A 9,720-nucleotide genomic window follows, 5' to 3' on the forward strand; every position below is an offset into this window, starting at 1 on the left:
ACAAATCACCAACTTCATATGGAAAGGGAAGAGGCCCGGATAAGTAAAGCATTAGTGAAGAAGAAGAAAAAAGTGGGAGGCCCCCCACTACCTAATTTTAGAACCTGTTATACCACCACTGTACTCAAAACAGCCTGTTACTGGTACAACAGATACACAGACCAATGGAACAGAATTGAGAATCCAGGTATAAATTCATCCACCTATGAGCAGCCGATATATTTGACAAAGGCCCAAAGTCCATTAATTAGGGAAAAGACAGTCTCTTTAACAAATGGTGCTGGCATAACTGGATATCCATCTGCAAAAAAAAAAAGAAAACAAGATGCATACATCACACCATGCACAAAAACTAACTCAAAATAGATCAAAGACCTAAATATAAAATCTAAAATGATAAAGATCATGGAAGAAAAAATAGGGACAACACTAGGAGCTCTAATACATGGCATATACAGAATGCAAAACATTACTAACAGTACACAAACACCAGAAGAGAAACTAGATAACCAGGAGCTCCTCAAAATCAAACACTTATGTTCATCAAAAGACTTCACCAAAAAAGTAAAAAGACAACCTACAGACTGGGAAGAAATTTTTGTCTATGACAAATCCGATCAGCATTTATTCTCTAAAATCTATAAGACACTGCAAAACCTCAACAACAAAAAAGCAAATAACGTAATTAAAAAAAAAATTGGCAAAGGATATGAACAGACACTTCACCAAAGAAGACATTCAGACAGCTAACAGACACATGAGGAAATGCTCATAATCATTAGCCATTAGAGAAATGCAAATTAAAACTACTCTGAGATACCATCTCACTCCAACAAGGCTAGCATTAATCCAAAAACACAAAATAATATATGTTGGAGAGGATGTGGAGAGACTGGAACATTTATACACTGTTGGTGGGAATGTAAAATGGTACTATCACTTAGGAAATTGATTTGACACTTGCTTAAAAAGCTAGAAATATAAGTACCATACATTTCAGCAATCCCACTCCTTGGCATATATCATAGAGAAATAAGAGCCATCACACGAATTGATATATGCACAACCATGTTCATTGCAGCACTGTTCAAGATTGCAAAAAGATGGAAACAACCTAGGTGCCCATCAACAGACGAATGGATAAACAAATTATGGTATATTCACACAATGGAATACTACGCAACAATAAAGAACAATGATGAATCCACGAAATATAACATGGATGAATCTGGAAGACATTATGCGGAGTGAATTTAGTCAATGACAAAAGGACAAATATTGTATAAGACCACTATTACAAGAACTCAAGAAAAGGTTTAAACATAGAAGAAAACATTCTCTGATGGTTACGAGGGTGGGGAGGGAGGGAGAGGGATATTCACTAACTAGATAGTAGACAAGAATTATCTTAGGTGACGGGAAGGACAACACACACTGCAGGGGAAGTCAGCACAGCTGGACTAAAATAAACCAAAAGCTAAGAACTTTCCTGAATACAACCAAACACTTCAAGGGACAGAGTAGCAGGGGCGGGGGTCTGGGGCCATGGTTTCAGGGGACATCTAGGTCAATTGGCCTAACAAAGTTTATTAAGAAAATGTTCTGCATCCCACTTAGGTGAGTGGTGTCTGGGATCTTAAAAGCTAGCGAGCAACCATCTAAGATGCATCAATTGGTCCCAACCCACCTGGAGTAAAGAAGAATGAAGAACACCAAAGACGCAAGGAAAATATTAGCCAAAGAGACAGAAAGGACCACATAAACCAGAGACTCCATCAGCCTGAGACCAGAGGAACCAGATGATTCCCGGATACCACCAATGACCGTCGTGACAGGGAACACAATGGAGAGTCCCTGACGGAGCAGGAGAAAAGTGGGTTGCAGAACTCAAATTCTAGTAAAAAGACCAAACTTTACGGTCTGACTGAGACTGGAGGGACCCCAGAAGACATGACCCCCGGACTTTCTGTTGGCTCAGAGCTGAAACCATTCCTGAGGGCAACTCTTCAGACAAAGATTAGACTGGACTATGAGACATAAAGTGATACTCTTGAGGAGTGTGCTTCTTAGCTCAAGTAGATACATGAGACTAAATAGGCAGCTCCTGCCCAGAGGCGAGATGAGAAGGCAGAGAGGGCCAGGAGCTGGTTGAAAGGACATGGGAAATCGGGTGGAAAGGAGGAATGTGCTGTCACAGTATAGGGAGAGCAACTAGGGTCACATAGCAAAGTGTGTATAAATTTTTGTATGAGAAACTGACTTGAATTGTAAACTTTCCCTTAAAGCACAATCAAAAAAAATTATCATATGCCAGGAGAGACACAGCTAACAGGTCTAGAATACAAGCCCTGTGGGCTATGATGTTTATCCGTAAAATTTATTTAGTGCCTAAAAAGAACAATATTAGAATGTTATATTGAAACTGCCTCTTTCATCTTCAATTCTGTATTTTTCTAAGCCGTAAAGTATAACAAGCAAACTGGAATATGATAAAAAGTTACTTGGTGTTTATAGTGCAGAGCCAACCCATTTTAGAGCCTCAGGCAAAAGGAAAATTCAGTAACACTGATCCTGTCTTTATTTAAGTTTTGATATTTTGTTCATCATGGATTTTTTGGCATTATGTTTGATTTGTTAAAATATTGCATTAAAATATTATTTTTCTTGATTATTGAGATGTTTTTGCATCCCTTAATTGTACACCCAAGGTGAATGCTTCACTCACCTCATGCTAGTCCCGGCCCTGGGTATTTACATTAAATACCCCTTTTCCTTACAAGGAGCCCTGGTGGCCCAGTGGTTAAAGAGCTCAGCTGTTAACTAAAAGGTCAGCAGTTTGAATCCACCAGCTGCTTCTTGGAAACCCTATCTGGCAGTTCTACTCTGTACTAGAGGGTCACTATGAGTTAGAATCAACTTATCAGCAATGGATTTGGTTTTGGTGTTTACTTGTTTCTGTAAAAATTTTTGTAATTAAAAAAAAAAGCCAGTGTTGCTATTTCCATTATGTATATGTAAACATGTAGTGTTTTTTTTTTTTTTTCTTTGATTTTCCTCTTCTCTTACGGGCTACTATACCCTACCATGCCACAAAGCAAATTAGACATTTACTGACAAAATGGACAGTTTAGATTAATGCTAACAGCTCAGATTTCCCTTGATTTTTGTGTAGTCTACTTATTCATGTGAAAGCCTTTAGCAATGCCAGTAAGGCATCTTAATATGTTTGTCAGTTTTGATTCTGAAATATTTATGAAATGTGCTTTGGAAAACCTGACTTGGGTATTTTAGGGGGAAAAGGGGGGCTTATGAGCAGAAAGTGTCTGGATTTGCTTGTTATCAAGTTTATAGGCTGTATGTTGAGGACCTTCTTTTCAACTAGGAGAATATTTTTTCTTTGATGTATAGTTTAAGAAAGCAAACAGTAAGCACAATATTTTATTAACCTAGATTTCACACATTTCTAGAATGTGTCCAAATTGTTGACTTACCACAATTCAGTACCCTGTAGAGGAGCTTTTTATGCTTTGGCTGGAAGTCATTTGGGGCAAAGGTAAGCTTAAGTGATCATATGTCCCTCTCCGAGAGGATATTCATCCTTAGCAAATTGCTGTGTGCTGTTTTCTCTACTTGGCATTCCTTGGCACTGGCACGGAAAGACAATTATTTCTCAGTCTTAATGTCTTGTAAGATTTCCAGAGCCATGTCACAAAGAAGCATAAAAAATTCCACCAGAACTCTGCATGGTAGGATTATTTCACAGTACTGCTGGACTAACAATGTAGCCTGCAGAACTCCTGGCTTCTTGGCATGAGAAGAGTTTCCAGTATTTTTAAGAGCAATTAGTACAAGTGAAAAACTTCATTTCCACCTCTAAATTTCAAGATCTGGCTTTTTAAGTCCCTTTAAAAAACACTGTTGTATTAGAAATTGTGTATTTTAAAAAATCCTTATTGCTAAAACTGACTACTTCTGTGTACCTTTAAAGTGAAGGAACTGCCCTGATAAAGGGTAAATATTTTACTAATGACCACTTAAGGTTATATCCTACATTGTTGTTCACGTCATCAGAAGCTTAAAAATGAAGGATTTCTTAAAAATCACCCAGCTAATATCCTCATTTTATACAGGAGGAAGCTAAAGCATCAAAAAGCTAAACAACTTACTCAGTGACTCATATCTGTTTAATGACAGAATTTACATTGGAACATAGGTTCCGGTCTCTAACTACAAAGCGCATTGATCGAATTTCCTGTATAGGTGAGTAGAAATTTCAGTATAACTTCACTAATGATAAGAATGTTTAGGAAGTGGGTGTTCCGATTAACAAAGCTTTCTTTCCTTCCTTGTAGTACAGTCATGAAAAATAGTAACGAAATGTTTACTGGCAAAATCATAAGGGTATGAAACCTCTTAAACAAAGAGCTTTGGTTCCACTTTATGTAGAATAAGGAAACATGAGGAGCTTCAATCTGGGAAGAGATAGGGCTCCCTCATACATGAGGGGTGAAGATATTTTTCTACCTCTTTCCTGCTATCTTATACCTTTGCTTTCTGTCTCCTCTAGGTAACTCTTACTAGGACACACACACACACGCACACACATACACATGCACACACACACGCACACACTCACTTCTTCCCTGGGCAATACTTTTCAGAGTCAGTGCCATTGAAAAGTATATTTAGGATTAAGGGGGGGGAAAAAAACCCCATAAACCAAAAACAATAAATCTCACTCTTACCCTGCAAGGAGACAGTTCTTCTAAACATTCACCAAATGTTAGAAAATAATCATTATTTCAATAGGTTTTAAGTCCTAGTCACTTCTTAAGCTTTGGATTAATAGAGGCATCACAGTTTTCACCAAGGATAATAGGTAATAAAATATAAAGGCTATAAGGAATTTGTGTAATATAAGGAATAAGTCTAGGGATTTTTCCCCCAAACAAATCAGTTCTTCTAAAGGTTTACTGCCATCTCCATCTCTAGAGACAAGAAATGCTAGTAACTTTTAAATTACATTTTTAAACTTCAAAAATTTTTATCTAGGGTCAAAGTTAGCTGGAAACAGAATTTTTAAGTCAAATGATACTTCAAATTTTTAAGTTTGACTGTTCCTTAATCTAATATGGGGCATAGTGTGGTGGGTTAACACGTTTTGGACTTGGCCAACTGAATGGAATGTGGTACCTGTAAGACAATCTAGGACTTGTTTCTGTGAAATCAATGGATGTATATGGTTCTAGAGCTTAGACAGGGATATGAGATAGAGGGAATAATACTGGATCTATCAAGACAGAAATGGTAACTGAAGCCAAAGGAGTGGAAAAGTTAATGGCAGGAAAGTAGGCAGAGTGAGAAGTAAAGGGTTCCCAGGTCTGTGCCCTGAACAACCCAAACATTTTAAGGTTTAGATGGAGAAAGAGACCAAGGGGACAACAAAAAAGATTGCAGAAAATCGTGATTTCACAAGATTGGGGTCGACAGTATTACATGCAGCTGAGATATCAAATAAGAAATGGACTGGAAGTCTTCCATAGGACTGGGAGCAAGGAAATCATGGGAAGCTTTGTTGAGAGCAGTTTTGAGGGAGGGGTGGTGGGAGGGCAATACAGATGGCAGTGGGCTGAGGGGTGAGTGAGATATAGTCAAGTAAATGTTTAGACTTTTAAGAATAGAATATGAGAGACTGGTAGCTGTTAGGCGTAAAGCTTAGGTTTTTGGGTTTGTTTCTTGCTCTTGCTTCTAATATGGAAGACATTTGAGCGTGCTGAAATACAGATGGGTGGTAGCCAGAGGAAAGGGAGAGGTTGAAAATCCCAGAGAGAGAAGAAAATCTATGGGATAAAGTTTCTGGAGATAATGGAATCCAGTGCATAGGCCTTAGATAAAGGAAGCTCCTCCAGAGAAGGAGAAAAGGATGAGTTTACAACATTGGTGCCAGGGATTGAGAGGTTTCCTTTGACAACTTTCAATTCTGTGAAAAAAAATGTATGGCTATTTGCTGAGAATGAAGTAAGGAACTGGTGAGATGAGACGTTTGAGCTAGAGTATCTCAGATGTCTTTCCATATCTAAAACTAATTTTTCCAAAAATTGTATTTTACTTCAAACTTTCTTTTTTCTTTATTCTTTCTGTCAATGGTATTTTAATTCTTCAGATTTCCCGGGGTTTTTTTTTAACACCTTTTTTAAGTCTATGCCCTCCCCACTGTCACACCCATCCAGAAAGTTACCAGTCTCAAAAATTCTTCCTTCCCAATGTCTTTCATGTTATCGTTCACTTTCATACCACCATATTTGTATTTCATCCATAATCAATAAATCCCTCGGTTTTTGAAGTAACATTCTACCTGGCCTTAACAGCTTCCCTACCTTTCCCATCATCCCCTGCACTGTTGGAGATTACCCACACACTGCGTCAACTAGTCATTCCCTTGGTAAAACGTCATTGTTTCCCTTGTGCTGACAGGATAAAATCCAATTCCTTATCATGAACTATAAAGCTCTCTATTATTGGTCTAAACTACTTGTAACAATTTATATCCACCTAATACCAACGAGATTGTCAATTTCAACAATAAACAAATTTTTTCATTCTATCCAAATCTCACTTGTCATATTGTACGTCAGTGCTTTTGCCATACTTTTCCTCAGCTTGGAATGCAGCCTCAGTACTAACCAGTTCTATAAAATGCTGACCTGTCTTTCAAGTGCCATGTCCACCGATAAGTCTACCTAGACTGCTTTCTATACTTCTTCTTCTTCTCCAGTCATAGCGTTTATGTTGTTTACTATTGATTTGTCAAATATTGCAGCTTTTCTTTTTATTATATATTTGTATTACTTATCTTTTAAAGTTTAAAAGTTAGAAATTGGAAACTAATTTTTTAAATTTAAAACTTGACTGAAGTTTCTTTCATATTGGTGAGTTTGGTAAATATTTAAAACTTCCGTGTGCCTCAGTTTCTCATCCGTAAAATGAGTTGCAAAGAGCAATGGAGAAATTTTACCCAAAGTGTTTACCAAGTATCTGGAATATGATGAGGGCTCAACAGGTGTTAGATTTGTTTATTGTTTTCTTCGTTATTATGAGTATGTTGTTTAACTTTTCACTGTATTCTCAAATTAAATTTGATTATTTCTCTGTAGCACCACAGAGCCTAATATAGTCCGTTGTCTAAAGACGTCATTAGAAGATACTAATAACAATGTATAATATGTAAAGCAATGCTATTTTATTAATCTGCAATATTTATTGAGTAGTTTTATACTAAAAACATAGTTTTTAATGCAAAGAAAACTCATACATACATACACACATTTTGATCCATACATAATACATGGTGTGTGCATGCACACACACACACACACACACACAATGTTATGGTATTCCTTGCCCACAAAAACTGCTTTCTCTCAGGCAGTGCTTCTTTGACCATCATCCTCCTAGAGTCTGCAAACAGGAAGCTGGAATTTCAGTGATCTTCCTCTCCCTCTCCGTAATCTCTTGTCGTCTCCATTCCGGTTCCCATCTACATGTTCATTCAAATAATCATCAAGATCTATCAAATCTAGCTAAGAAATGTCTGGAAAATCTGATCCTCTTCTTTATTTCCACTGTTTCTCTCATCCTCTCTATGATAGCCTTTTAAAACCTCCCTGCTTTCATTGTAAGCTCCATCCACTCCATTTGTCACACCGTCTACAGATTTATTATTCTAGCTCATAGCAGGCAGTTAATACATACTTGAGGAAGAAGTTAAAGACGTGAATAAAGTTAACCTCTGATTATGTTACCAGAAATGCCTCTAGTCAATATGGTGCTCTCATGCACTGTAGCAAAAGAGCCCTCTCCTTAAGTATAAATAAATAAATGCAAACTTCTTTAAATAAAATAAATTTAGAAGATTATTGCACAACATTACTACCTTGGTGCTGGGAGCTTTCCAGCATCCCTGGGTACACATGTGCCCACATGTCCGTTTATTACAACTCCTCTCCCAGCAAGGGTATCCATGCTATCAATAGCAACCACACTCTGCATCCCACCCTCACCCCAGGGGATCATATCATGTTTGCGGCAGGCAGGAGTGAAAAGAGACTTTGATGAATGCTCAGGGCATGATCAACACAGGGAACAGCTGAGCCCACTTTATTGTGCCAATGAATCTGTGTGTCCATGTTCTCCTAAGTACGTACTTGGCCATGGGTGTAGCAGTGCAGTATGGGGTTATGTAAGACAGAGTTCTTCCTCAACGACTCAGCTAGAATCATCCACACTTAGTTTTAAGCTCTTACAGAAGGGAGTACACGTCTAGGGTGTGAAGTTATGTTAAGTCATGTTAAGATGACATCCACAGCACTGTGATACCCTTGGGCAGGGCACAGCCTGAACACCCATAGGAGGGGGCTTTATGTTACCCTTCCATTTCTCCATATCCAATATCAGGATAAAACCCAAACAACTTCTATCATTTAAGTTACTGGCAGTTTGGTCCCAGTCTTCATCCACAGCCTCATCCTCTGTTAGCTCACAACCAAAGAAAATTTCAGCCGTGGGGAACTTTTTCATATCACCATGAAATGCTGTAATATAATATGATGAGATGGTAGTATAAGGATAAAATCACAGTTCCATAACATACGAACTTTGTGACCTTGGCATATAAGGTAAGCTTCATTTTAGGTTAAGTTCATTGAATTTCAGTATTATTGTCTGATGCTTATTTAAGTTTCCTCTGGCTAGATTACACATTAGCTCATTTTACTCATTGAAAATCTCTATTTTAAAAGTAGATATATTGAATGAAGTACTTTTTTAAAGCATGCAAAATCATAAGGAGCCATAAGAGAATTTCACCTAACACACTGTGGTTGTTCAAAGACATGACAGTGATCAGAGAAGGCTTCAAGAAGGAGGTATCATGGAGGATGGGCCTGAAAGGAGAGCAAACACTAAGGAGAAAGGTCACATGAAAGAACTTCCCAGTAGAGAAAAAAATACAATGAGATAGGAAACTGTGGGACTTACAAAAGAGAAGAGATTATTGATTTTACTGAATTATGAGGTATGAGGGAAAGAGTAGAGGAAATAAATATAAAAAAATCAAGAGTCCAAAGATGTGGGTTCTAGTTTAACTAGGTTGACCTTCATTCTATGTGGGTGATAAGAAGCCTGAGAGGTTTCTTGTGGAGAAAGTAGACATGACCAAAGTCGTACTTGAGGAAAATTCACTATTTTAGTGATGAATAAGATAAATGGAATGGCTAAGAAAATGGCTATCTTTTTTTTTTTTTTTTTTTACTTTCAACATGTTTCTTTTTCTAAATTTTCTTCAAGGGGATCCTGCGATTCAATACCACCACCATCACTACCCATCATACACACACACACACACACACACACACGCACACTCACACGCACATCAAATTAGTCACCAATTCTTATCATTTCTTGTTACAAACAAACTGCCTCAGGTGGTATAGAATTTTTGCTAATTGTCTTTGGATTAAATATATTAATATAGAAATATGTCATGAACAGAATTTGGCATATAATAATTGTCCAGTAAATGTTTACATCATTATTAAAATTTGTTGGTGTTTTTATTAGTAGTCTAACACCAAAATAAAGCTCCAATCTGTCCACTCCTTATTTCTTCTAGCATAGCCTTAGTTTAGATACTTGTTAATTTTTAGACAGACTGCCACACTA

The sequence above is a fragment of the Trichechus manatus genome, unplaced genomic scaffold (genome assembly GCF_000243295.1).
Source record: "Trichechus manatus latirostris isolate Lorelei unplaced genomic scaffold, TriManLat1.0 scaffold00085, whole genome shotgun sequence".
Classification (NCBI taxonomy): Eukaryota; Metazoa; Chordata; class Mammalia; order Sirenia; family Trichechidae; genus Trichechus; species Trichechus manatus.